This window comes from Halichoerus grypus, chromosome 5 (assembly GCF_964656455.1).
Source record: "Halichoerus grypus chromosome 5, mHalGry1.hap1.1, whole genome shotgun sequence".
Taxonomy (NCBI): Eukaryota; Metazoa; Chordata; class Mammalia; order Carnivora; family Phocidae; genus Halichoerus; species Halichoerus grypus.
In genome coordinates, this window is record NC_135716.1 from 15,029,961 (window position 1) to 15,044,205 (window position 14,245).

The 14,245-nt window shown below is 37.6% G+C and overlaps 1 long non-coding RNA gene across 2 annotated transcripts in view; it reads right to left on the reverse strand.

The window, feature by feature from the left end:
• LOC118542443 (uncharacterized) overlaps positions 1 to 14,245 on the reverse strand; it is a 117,608-nt gene that overhangs the window by 17,546 nt on the left and 85,817 nt on the right. The gene's annotated exons all lie outside the window — the stretch shown is intronic.

Consider the following 14,245-nt stretch of genomic DNA (forward strand, 5'->3'; position numbering starts at 1 on the left):
GTATTGTTGGATCCTATTAGCTAGGATGGAAAACATTCCATGCTCATGGATCGGAAGAATAAACATTGTTAAAATGTCTATGCTACCCAGAGCAATCTATACCTTCAATGTCATCCTGATCAAAAACCCAATGACATTTTTTGAAGTGCTGGAACAAACAATCCTAAAATTTGTATGGAATCAGAGAAGACCCCGAATCGCCAAGGAAATGTTGAAAAAGAAAAACAAAGCTGGGGGCATCATGTTGCCCAATTTCAAGCTATATTACAAAGCAGTGATCACCAAGACAGCATGTTACTGGCACAAAAACAGACATATAGACCAATGGAACAGAATAGAGAGCCCAGATATGGACCTTCAACTCTATGGTCAAATAATCTTTGACAAAACAGGAAAAAATATGCAATGGAAAAAAGACAGTCTCTTCAATAAATGGTGCTGGTAAAATTGGACAGCTATATACAGAAGAATGAAATGCGACCATTCTCTAACACCATTCACAAAGATAAACTCAAAATGGATGAAAGACCTCAATGTGAGACAGGAATCCATCAAAATCCTAGAGGAGAACATAGGCAGTAACCTCTTTGACATCGGCCACAGCAACTTCTTTCAAGATACATCTCCAAAGGCTAGTGAAACAAAAGTAAAAATGAACATTTGGGACTTCATCAAGATAAAAAGCTTCTGCACAGCAAAGGAAACAGTCAACAAAACAAAGAGGCAACCCACAGAATGGGAGAAGATATTTGCAAATGACACTACAGATAAAGAGCTGGTATCCAAGATCTATAAAGAACTTCTCAAACTCAACATCCAAAAAACAAATAATCAAGTCAAAAAACAGGCAGAAGACATGAACAGACACTTCTCTGAAGAAGACATACAAATGGCTAACAGACACATGAAAAAAATGTTCATCATCATTAGCCATCAGGGAAATTCAAATCAAAACTGCATTGAGATACCACCTTACACCAGTTAGAATGGCAAAAATTAACAAAACGGGAAACAACAAATGTTGGAGAGGTTGTGGAGAAAGGGGAACCCTTTTACACTGTTGGTGGGAATGCAAGTTGGTACAGCCACTTTGGAAAACAGTGTGGAGTTTCCTCAAAAAATTAAAAATAGAGTTACCCTATGACCCAGCAATTGCACTACTGGGTATTTACCCCAAAGACACAGATGTAGTGAAAAGAAGGGCCATATGCACCCCAATGTTCATAGCAGCAATGTCCTCAATAGCCAAACTGTGGAAAGAGCCGAGATGCCCTTCAACAGATAAATGGATAAAGAAGATGTAGTCCATATATACAATGGAATATTACTCAGCCATCAGAAAGGATGAATACCCAACTTTTACATCAACATGGATGGACTGGAGGAGATTATGCTAAGTGAAATAAGTCAAGCAGAGAAAGTCAATTATTGTATGGTTTCACTTATTTGTGGAACATAAGGAATAGCATGGAGGACATTAGGAGAAGGAAGGGAAAAATGAAGGGGGGGAATCAGAGGGGGAGACGAACCATGAGACTATGGACCCCAAGAAACAAACTGAGGGTTTTAGAAGGGAGGGGGCTGGGGGGATCATTAACCTGGTGATGGGTATTAAGGAGGGCACATACTGCATGGAGCACTGGATGTTATACGAAAACAATGAATCGTGGATCACTACATCAAAAACTAATGATGTATTGTATGGTGACTAACATAATAAAATTAAATTAAATTTAAAAAAAAAAAGAATGACTAGAAACTAGGGAGAGAGAAAATGCTACTCCAGTCAGGATGGTTGGAAAAAAGCATCCCTAAGGAAGTGCCACTTGAGCTGAAGCCTGATAAATATGAAAGAACAAGCCACATGAAGGTCTGAAGGAAGATGGCTAGGCAAAGCACAGGCAATAAAGTGGTCATGAACTTGGTATGTTTTAAAATAATAAAATAATAGAAGATAAGTGTGTCAGGGAAGTAATGAGTAAGAGGAGAGTATTAGGGAGTGAGTGTGGAGAAGTGGGGGGGGGGGCAGACTCCAAATGGCTGATAGACACACAAAGGTATTTTTTTAATTATGTTTTTATCAGTTTCAGAGGTAGAGTTTAGTGATTCATCAGTTGCATATAACAGCCAGTGCTCATTACATCACGTGCCCTCCTTAATGCCCATCACCCAGTTACCCCATCTCCCCACCCACCTCCCCTCCAGCAACCCTTAGTTTATTTCCTAGAGTTAAGAGTTTCTTATGGTTTGTCTCCCTCTCTGATTTCATCTTATTTTATTTTTCCCTCCCTTCCCCTATGATCCTCCGTTTTGTTCCTTAATTTCCACATATGAGTGAAATCATAATTGTCTTTCTCTGATTGACTTATTTCACTTAGCATAATACCCTCTAGTTCCATCAACATTGTTGCAAACGGTGAGATTTCCTTTATTTGATGGCTGAGTAGTAGTCCATTGTGTATATATACACCACATCGTCTTTATCCATTCATCTGTTGATGGACATCTGGGCTCTTTCCATAGTTCGGCTATTGTGGACATTGCTACTATAAACACTGGGGTGCAGGTGCCCCTTCGGATCACTATGTTTGTATCCTTTGCACACAAAAGATTTCAATTTCATTCTAAATGCAGTGGGAAAGGCTCAAGTAGGTGAGAGTTATTAGATTTGTGTTTGAAGTTTTTTTCCTCCTGACACCAACCAATTTTGACACCAACTGGGTGTTTTACAATTCAATTCAATTCTAACACTAACTATCTGGAGCCATATGAAGATGTGACAATTCAGACTGCCACTCCAGTCTCAGATGGCAGATCCCACAGTTTTAAGGGCGTGGTCCCATAAGACCACCCTCATGTCAGACACCAGTTGCCCATATCAGGTCCCAGTTACCCACACTTCAGTTTAACCTGCCTATAAAGTCAGAAGTTCCCACTCACAGGACTCAGAAAACATTTTCCTCTCCCCCTCTGATTTCTCCCCCTTTGGATTTCCCTCCCTTCCCCTATGGTCCTCCGTGCTATTGCTTATATTCCACATATGAGTGAAACCATAAGATAATTGTCTTTTTCTGCTTGACTTATTTCACTTAACCTAATCTCCTCCAGCTCCATCCGTGTCGATGCAAATGGTGGATATTCATCCTTTCTGATGGCTGAATAATATTCCATTGTATACATGGACCACATCTTTATCTACTCATCTGTTGAAGGGCATCTCAGCTCCTTCCACAGTCTGGCTATTGTGAATATTGCTGCTGTGGACATTGGAGTGCATGTGCCCCTTCTTTTCACTACATCTGTATCTTTGGGGTAAATACCTAGTAGCGCAATTGCTGGGTCATAGGGTAGCTCTATTCTTAACATCTTGAGGAACCTCCATACTGTTTTCCAGAGTGGCTGTACCAGTTTGCATTCCCACCAACAGTATAAGAGGGCTCCCCTTTCTCTACATCCTTGCCAACATTTGTTGTTTACTGTTTTATTAATTTTTGCCATTCTAATTGGTGTAAGGTGGTATCTCATTGTGGTTTTGATTTGTATTGCCCTGATGGCTAGTGAGGAACCATGAGAGACTATGGACCCTGGGAAACAATCTGAGGGTTTCAGAGGGGAGGAGGGTGGGGGGAGGGGGTAACGGGATGGGGTGATGGGTATTGAGGAAGGCATGTGTTGTGATGAGCACTGGGTGTTATACTTAACTAATGAATCATTGAAAACTACACCAAAAACTAATTATGTACTATACAGTGGCTAACTGAACATAATAAAAAAAATAAAAATGAAATCTAATTTGTCTTAAAAAAAAGAAAACATTTCCCTAATTATTTATTTACTTACTATTACCAATTTATTATAAAGGACAACTTGGGAATAGCCAGATAGAATTAATGCATAGATGAAAGTATGGGCAAGGGACAGGGAGGCTCCATGATCTCTCTGGGTACATCATCCTCCCAACACCCTGATGTGCTTACCAACCCCAAGATTTCTGAACCTCTTTGTTTAGTAGTTTTTATGGTTTCATTACATAAGCATGACATTAATCATTGGCTATCGATTTATCCCCAGAGGTTGGGGATGGGAATGAAAGTTCCAACCCTCTAATCAAACCTTGGTCTTTCTGGTGACCATCTCCTTGAAACTGTCTAGGGACCCCCAGTGACCAGTCATCTCACTAACATATAAAAGATACTCTTATCACTCAGAGATTTCAAGGGTTTTAGGAGCTGTGTGTGCCAGGAAGAGAGGACAAAGACTAAATATGTATTTATTATACCACAGTGCTTTAATAGATGTATAAAGAAAAGATTTTTGGAAGGACAAGAGTGAAAGCAATGGGGCACGAGGTAGGCAGCTGTTGGCATAATCCAGGCAAGCAATTAACCCACAGTGGTTAGAGTGGTAGCAGCAAAACTGACCAATGGGCCTCTTTGTGGATACTCCTAGTAATGATGATTACTAAGAATGCAAGAATAACAGCTCCATTAGAAGATAGAGGACAGAAAATAGAGGATACTCAGGAAGTCTAAATATTTAGAAATGTCTTCTCTAAGCACTTTGACAAGAAGTATCAAGACGGCTGGAAATATCCATGTTCCTTGGTTCAGAAATCTCACTATAAATAATTCATCTTAAAGAAATATTTTAACAAAAAAAAAAAAAGAAGGAAGAAGCGAGGGAGGGAAGAAGGGAAGGAGGGAAGAGAAAGGGATATGTGGAGTTATTTATTGTGGCATTAATTGTGAGCAAAAAAGCCCTTAAAATCTGATCATAGAAAGATGATGAAGAAAATTATGGTACTATAATTCAGTGGATTTTTATCAGCCACTAAAAATTAAAATTATGAAGAAACAATTCATCATAAAAATATTTGTGGTAGAATGTAAAGCAAACAAAGAGGACTGTGAAATATATGTCAGCTTATACCCATGTTTTTACATGGGTCTATATGTGAACAAAGCTTGGGGAAAAGTAATTAACGTGTTAAAAAGATTGAAGGTGAATTTTTTTCTTAAATCATTTTCCATGAATTTTATAGACTACTGGTTTTGGTTTTGGCTTCTGAGATTTTGTGTTCCTTGGAGAAATCAAACTGTTCCCTGGTAACTAAAACACAAACTTCCCCCCAATAAATTTAACCATAGCCCTAAATGAATCAGAGGAAATTGCTCTCTTTTGGAATCATAAGTCTTCCTGCAAGGCCCAAGGCCAAGGATGAGAAGGTACAAATGTAAATCTGGAATCAAATCTAGAAGCCTATATGTCATTTTAACGTCTTGGAACAAAGAATATACTCTTCTAACACTTTGCTCTCCCCTTCTGTAATTCCCATTTCTCTTCTTGATGGAACAAAAAACACTTCCAGGAAAGGATTAACATTCTTTTTCTCAGCCTTGTTGTGCACACACCAGGGAGTAATATATCCTTGTAATAATATCAACACACCCCCAAGAATTCAGCTCAGTAGATAACCACGTCCCATACTTTATTGGTGTTTGACTGCCTCTAAAATGGCATAACTGGAATTTAAAAGAGATGCCATTACATCCCATTGAGTATCTTGCCCCATGAAAACCTAAATGTAACATCTCCTAAAGACAACCAACTCCCCAAATGACAGAACATAGAGGATACAATGATAGAATCTTGAAATAAGAGTATGTAACACAGACTGTTTTCAAAAGAATCAGGATGCCTTGAAAATAAAATCAAGAGACTTAATAAGAATCTTACCATAGTTGTTCTCCAAGGCCCAGATGGCTTTAACAATCAGAGGCCCTTCCTCCTTTTAAGTCTGTGACATGAGCAAAGCAAGAATTTACCAAATATATGGTGCTCATAAGAATCTAGAAGTAGAAAGCAAGGTCTTTGAATTCAGGGAATTTATTATTTCATGAGCATGAGAGATTCACACCAGCAGCAAATAGAGAACAATGAGGACATGCAATGAAATGCTAACAGTAGCAGTGAAGTTACGTGGTAGAAGGGACAGAGCTCCCCTTCTGTCAAGACTTAGTCTTACCTTCCAATTCAACCAGTTACCAATTAAGTGACTTTAAATGAATCATTTTATTTTATTTGAGCTTCTGGGTTTTTTTTTTTTCCTGTAAAAATGGGAATAATAATAACAATCATCAGGCCTCATATGTGTGAGAGTCGCCTAACACAGGGGAAAAAAGTTAGGAAGGATGCCTGTGGTTTGGAATTTTATGCAGACAGTAGATCACAATTTCAAAAGTACATGACATATCTTGAGGGTCAAAATAATTGTCCTCTTAAAAACTACATATAAAATGGACACAAACTGATGAAGGAGCATCCTTAAGTCCTTTTGTCACCACTAAGAAGCGGGCAATAAATCTGTTAACTTTATTATTGTATACTTTTGTGTTTGGAGCTCCTTTGGAGGAGCTTCTGAGTTGGGAGCCACCCTGGAGGTTGGTATCTGTCTGCTTGGAACCAGTGAAGGCTGAAAGAATTCACTTGTACACACAATCTAGTCTCACAGAACCAGGGAAATTCCTGCTCTCCTGGGTTTATGATATGGCCCTTCCCCTATATGAGCCTCATGTAAAAAGTTACTCTATGAAAAACTTACCTTATTTAAAAATTGAGTATTTTCAGGGGTGCCTGGGTGGCTCAGTCAGTTAAGCATCTGCCTTTGGCTCAGGTCATGATCCCAGGGTCCTGGGATCAAGTCCCACATTGGACTACCTATTCAGCCAGGAGTCTGCCTCTCCTTCTCCATCAGTCTCTCCCCCAGCTCATGCTCCCTCTCACTCTCTCTCTCTCTCAAATAAATAAATAAAATCTTTAAAAAATATTGAGTATTTTCAGAAAAGAGTCACCTTCTTCAAAATACAATGCCTACTACATAAAAAAGAAGAAAGAATGGAAGTAACCTAAATGGCAAAGAACACTCACCAGGAATATATGACCATGAAAATTATAATGGCAGATGAAATTGTTATCAAAATTAGTACCATAAAAATTAAACAACTTCCTCTTTAAAACAATGGGTATAGAGGTTCAGTAATGCAAGATAAGTTCTAGAGAATGCTATGGGATGCGATGCTTATGGTTAACAATATTATATTGTACATTTTTAAAATCTATTAAGAGGGTGGATCTCATGTTAAATGTTCTTATCACAACAAAATAAAAATAAAAATTAAACACACACACCTACACATACCCACACACACGCACATTTCCAAAGTAAAGAAAACATTTGTTCAAAAATTCTATAGCCTTACCAAAAAAAAAAAAAAAAAAAAAAAAAGTCGTCAGCTTGTAGAACTCAGGGAAAAAATAGTAAGGAAAGTAATCCTAAATAAAGGGCACAATAGGAAGGTAGAGAGGACAATTAACACTACCAAAAACACAGTAAGGGCCAAGAGAAGAAAATTAAGAAAGGCAGGTAAGTAAAAAGATACAGATTAGAGACTTAAAGTAAAAAACATAATAAAATGGAAAACAGGTAAGAGCTGGTGGTCATGAAGGAAGTATCCAGAAAAAAAATAGGGAAAAAAGGAATAAAATTCAGAAATAAAGCGAGCTTGAATATATCAACTGAAGGGCATATGTCCCAGTAAAACTTTACAAACCATTAACACAAAAGTATACAATAATAAAGTTAACAGATTTCAAAAATAAAAAATTTTTCAGGCAAAATAAGAAGATCAAGTCATTTCTAAGGGCAAGTCATTTCTAAGATCAAGTCATTTCTTGGGGCAAGTCATTTCTAAGGCTGGCCACAGTCTTTTCTACAGCAACCTTTAACCTGTAGGAACAAGATTTATAAAGCGCTCTCTGAAGAAGAGAAAGCAAGATACAAGAATTTTATAGATAGGTAAAATAGTGTTCAAATACAAAGACAAAACAAATATTCTCAAACAAGAAAGTATTTGGGAAATAGAGTGTCCATGTGCCCTTCTTGAAGAAGCTCCTATGGGGTAAAATTCAGCCAACCAAGATATCATTAGAAAACCTCTAGCAAATGTACTGGTGGTGAGCAGTGAGTCCGTTTAGAAATAAATGTATGAATACTAAAACAACTGTAGAAATTATGACTGTTAAAAGAAACTCAATGTAATCATGACTGTGTAGAGACTATATAATTAGCAAGAGTTTAGAAGAGGTAAAAATGTTGACAGGTACTATAACCATGCTGAGTCCCTCATATTACATAGCCGAGTGTTGGGGTTAATGTAGAGCATGAAATCAGCCATAATAGCTGGATTGCTAAAATGTAATACAGAGGGCGCTGGGGGCGAGGGAAGGTTTCGGAGAAGGGCGTGGGTCTTTGGAATGCTGGGGCCCGCGTGACCACTCTGCCGTTGGAATGCTGCAGGGAGTTGCCTTTCCCGAAGCTCTCTTAGCCCAAAGAGCCACCCTGTGATCTAAGAGATGTATGCATTGTCCCTTAGGCTATGTTTAGTAGAACACGTAAATTAGCATATCTTATCTTTCCCATAAGTCCTCTCAGTTTCGGTAAGACCTACCATGTCACACATCACGGGCTTGAGACACAGTGATAAGGATTTGTTATTATCCTGAAGGACCAATAAAAGCGGGAGCAAAGAAGAGCAAAGGGTCTTCGTCTCTGTGCACTTGACCCCCTTGCCTTCTCCTCTCTTTCACAGCAAAGTTTGGAGTCATCTTTCACCCATCGGTACAGGGATTGCTGGCCATTCCGGGCAGCTGAGTTCTATAACAATAATAATTATTTTTTATTTTTGTTTTTTTATTATTTTTTTATTATGTTATGTTAGTCACCATACAGTACTTCATTAGTTTTTGTAGTGTTCCATGATTCAGTTTGCATATAACACCCAGTGCTCCTTGCAATATGTGCCCTCCTGAACACCCATCACTGGGCTAATAATAATATTTTTTAAAACCTGACCAGGGATCATTAAAAAAAAAGTTTAAAATACTCAGGAATACAGTTAATGAGAAATCTGGAAGAACTATATGAAGAAACTTTAAAATACTTCTAAAGGATATACACATACAAAAAAAAATTAAGCCAAGGAAAGGTATAATGTGTTCTCAGATATAAAGACACAATGTGTTAAATATGCTAATTATTCCCAACATAATATATACATTTAATGCAATCCAGATAAAAATTTAAATTTGATGTTATCATAAATTTCAAATAAGGCACTCCGGTTCTAAAGTCTATATGCAAAGACATATTTTTAGTATATTCTGAAAATGAAGAGTAATGAGACAGGAAGTACTCTAATCAGATACTGAAATATTTTATAAAGACTACAAAAATTTAAATAGCATTATATTGTCACATGAATTAAAAAACATTGGAATGAAATGGAGAACAGAATCAATATGTGTTAAACCTCAATCCATAAGTGAAACAGGTGGCTTTCCATTCAGTTGAGAAAATATAGATTATTCAGTTAGTGGTGTCAGCATAACTGAGTACCCGTTGGAGGGGGGGAGAACAAAATTATGCTTGATTCCAAATCCATTCTTCACAACAAAGCAAATTTCAACTAGAGAAAATATTGAAATGACATCATCAAGTCATAAATGTTCTAGAGGAAAATAATTTTTTAAACTGTAGAGGTAATTCTTAAATATAATTTCTGCAGGGTAAATAGTATGACACAAATTCCAGAGCCCAGAAAGGGAAAAAATGAATAATTTTGATTAATACTTTTAAAAATACATCATGAAGGGAACAGGAAGCTTCCAGAAAAAATATACAACTGGCTCTGAACCATATAGAAGATGTGCGGTCTCATTATAATGATATGCAAATTATAACCATAAGGAGATACCACTCCCTTAAATATCAGATTGACAAAAAGTTTTTTTAAAAGCTTAACAAAATGGTTTAACAAATGCATTTGCAGTGGGAGTACAAGTTCATGTGCTCTATGAAGAACAACTTGGAAAAACCTATTCAATATAAAAATGTACACCCAGCAATTCCACCCTTTGGAATTTATCCTTCAGGTATTCTTGCACTTAAAAAAAATGATATATATATACTACATAATTATTTGTAGTGGCAAAAGTTTCACAGCAATCTAAATTTCTATCAGTAGAGAATTTATGTAAATCATAGACAGCTAATAACAATGAAATAGTACACAATGAACAAAAGAATGAGAGATTCCTCTATGTACAAATATGGAATAAATTTCTAAGACATATTAAGTAATAAAAGCAAGGTACAATGTGTATACAGTAATACAGTATGATTCTGTGTGTGTGTGTGTGTGTGAATATGTATTTGAAAACTCATAGACTATCCCAAGAGGAATTCACAAGAAACTGGTAGTAGTGTGAATCTCTGGAGAGAGGAGATGGGTATCTGGTGGACAGAAATAGAAAAAAAGAGCTACTTTTCACTGCCCCCTTTGATTCCGCTAAATTTTGCATTATCTGATTTTAAAAAATCGATTTCTTAAACTATTGTCTCAGGCAATTAGAACCAGAGCAGGAAGAGGGAAATGAAAGGTTTCGTTTTTTATTATAAGCTTACTTCTGTATTATTTGATTTAACATACGTTATTTTTATCTTGGTTAAAAATTCATAAATTAAGCATAAAAATAATTTTAAATACTCTGTTCTATTTAAAATACTCTATCCCACTATTCAGCTGTTTGTGCCAATTTTAGGAGTAGAAAATATGTCGCTGTAGCTGTAATAGAGACAAAATGTTCAATGGATTATGGGAACACAAAAAGAGATCGATTAATTCTGCAGGTGGATGGACAGTTACCAGGACACTCAGAGACAGAATGCACAGGATGATAAATTCACCAAACACCTGTGCAAAAGCCTTGTGGGTACAGGGTACAGCATGAGCAAAAGCATGGAGGTGCCCAGAACCTGTCATGTTTGAGAGCCACAGCGATCTGGTGATGCATGGCGGTAGGAATGGCACAGAAGAAATGGCTAGAAGTTGCAAAGGAGAAAGGGTTTTGAATGCCATGCTATGAAAGGTTGACTTTATTTAGTACATCAGTGGATCCTAAACCTGACTCGTTATCAGAATTACCTAGGGTAACTTTGTAAAACTAAAAATTCCCACAGCCCTCCTCCATACCAATGAAATCTGACTCTGATAGAAAGACCTGGGAATCTGTAATTTTGTATTAAAATCCGTCTGCTTCAGCCATAGACAAAGGAGAGTCATCAGAATTCCATTTATGGTGTTTGGGTCACCACTCTGTGTGCAAGGAGAGGGAAGGGAACCGAATGTCCTATTAGGAGGTTATTAGGAACTAATCATATGTATAGCCTCCCTTCTTATACCTGTCAGGCTAAAAATTAAGATCTCTTCCCAGGCACTTAAAGTTGTAAACTCATTCTCTCCTGGACTATGCTGAAGGTGGAATAGGAATGGAACTGAGGAAAAAGTGGAAAGGAGAAATAGCTCCTGTTTGATGTAGTATATACTACATTTTCCCTGCCCCTGCCTCCAAGCATCCTCATTATGTTCCCGCGGTGAATACCTAGTCAGGAAGAACATAAAAGATACAAGAGCAATCAAGCACATTCACTAAGATTTTCCTTAGAAACAAGGCCTTTTCCCCCTCTCTTCTTAAAACAGCAATAACCACAACCCATAACCAGTCCCTGTCCTGGGCAGCAGATTTTGTGTGACCTTTTGATAAGCTGACTCAGTTGCTACCCTCAGGTTCCAGACTGAAGTTAATTACACAGATGATGCTCCCCAGAAACTGGTGCTCACGAATTCCTCCAGAGTCCTCCTGTCAGTAAAAGTTGTGCTTCATTGATTCAACACAAAAGTGATGAGCACAGAAGTATGAAAATGTGTGAGATATGGGTCCTGCCCTCAAGGATCTAACCCTTCCCTAGTGATCAAGAGATCAGCCACAATTCCCTCATCCTGCCAGGGTCCTGTCAGATCCTGGGAGTGAAAAACTACCATGATGTGGTAGCAGCCGACAGGGTGGGTAGTTGGTAGAATAATCCTGGTGAACTTTGGTCTCAAGCTGAACACAGAATATTAAATTTAAAGAGAACCTTCAAGGGGTGTCTGGGTGGCACAGTTGGCTAAGCTACCAACTCTTGGTTTCCACTCAGGTTGTGATCTCAGGGTCATGAGATAGAGCCCTGCACGGGCCTACAAGCTTAGCATGGAATCTACTTAAAATTCTCCCTCTCCCTCTGCCCTCATACACACACACTCTCTCTCAAATAAATAAATAAATAAATAAATAAATAAATAAATGTATGTTTTAAAAAAAGATAAAAGAATCTTCAGCATCATTTAGTCCAATCACCTCAATTCATAGATGAGAAAACTAAAGTGCACAGAAAAATACATTGATTTGCTTAACATTACACAAGGAGCAAAACTCAAGCTGAAATCGGACATAACCAACTTCCACTCTGAAATTCATAGGTCGGGTGATTATAGTTTCAAGTTCCAATACCATAACTAACTTTCCCAAGTAGGGCATGAGTGTTGTGGGTATTAGATTCACTTCATCTCTTAAGATAGATGAAGAAATTAGAGAACTTTAAGTTAGAGGGACAGAGGATCTATTGACCCACAGGACGGAGATCACAAGACTTTGGTTCATTCACATGCCCAACTTCTGTAACAGTTACTGAGTGTCTGTGATCAATAATAAGTAATACAGATAAGGTCCCAGCTTTCTGACTTGAATATTGTCAATCATCTCACCCCAGACACAAGATAGTAAAAGGTTAACCTGTGCTTTTTTTCATCTTTGCTGGCTCCAAACCAATAGTCTGCCCATATTCCTTTTTTCCCTTCTCAAGTTTGTGTCTCAAGGCACAAAACAGAGATGACAGATACACAGCATCTATGCTATTTCTGTCTGTCCACCATCCCTGGAAGACATCACTAATCGATCACAGCACTCTTTCCACAGTATTGCAAGGACATCTTAGAATCTTTCCCCACACAACTCTAGGCAACAACTGTCAATCCATCTAAGATGACATATGACTCTAAGGTACATGGATTTTGCTCATTTTACCTTCCTACATAATCCCAGCCTGAATTGAAACCTAAAATAGAATTGCCGGAAGGATAGAGTGAAAGAGGAAAAGCCTCAGGAATGTTCTAATAAGTAACACACACACACACACACACACACACACACACACACACACACACAATGGTTGTAAGACTGGCCAGAATCAACTCAAAATGATTCAATAAAAATTTACTGAGTGCCAGCACCATGTAGGATGAGGGGTATACTGACATGAATAGACATAGACTTCATCTTCAAAAGTTTCCACACCAGATGGGGAGAAATTTCTATAACAGATAATTTTTAAACAATATCGTAATGACTATAACTGGGTAAGCTCCATGCCTCAGGCAGGGATCATGACTATATTTTTCACTATTGCATACCCACCACCCACCACCACACGTGGCATAGTAATGGTTGTTAAATGATCGAGGCAGAGGTCACAATACTTATTTTTTCTGGAATAAATGGGCAAAAGCCTTAAGGAAAAAGCCAAAGTTTTCCTGCATCTTGAAAAAAATCAGTAAGAACCTTCCAGATGAAGAGACATGCATATAGACAGGAACGCCTATTTATAACTTTTCTCCAAAATTATGATAAAAACAAAATAAGCCACTTGTCTTCCAGTTGTTCGTAGATAACAATTACCCACTTTCCAAATGATTTAAAAGAAAAAAAATAAATAAAGAGTGCTTCATGAATATACAATAAAGAGAAAGGTATGACTAGTTTTCATCAAAGCTGTTGTAATCCACCTTTATTTGTTCTAGATGTCCTGGAAACCCCAAATTCAACAATGTTCAAAGATTCCACCGGGTACATGCTCTCAGAGTGATTTTTATCAGTTTTCTTTTGTGGAACACTAATTAAAATCAATTAGGGTGACATGTCATTGACTGGCCTGGTTTTATCAGTGCATAACAAAGAGACAAGAGAACAGACTTGAAGGGTAATAATCTGCTACTTGTTTTTACTTCCTAAATTGCAGATGTCTGTTTCTAATGGATGAACAACTGAAATTTCAAAGCACTTACTTCAAGCATAACTAAATGTCTTCCATCAAGCAGCTGTATTAGAGATTTGATTAACATTATCTCTTCAAATGTGCTTTAAAGAATTCATTCCTGTTTTTCATGGAGAATATCTTCAATCATGCCTCTCTTTGAACTTTGATAAGTCTTATAGCCCACGTGCCCCCACTTTTGTACTTGATTATATACTC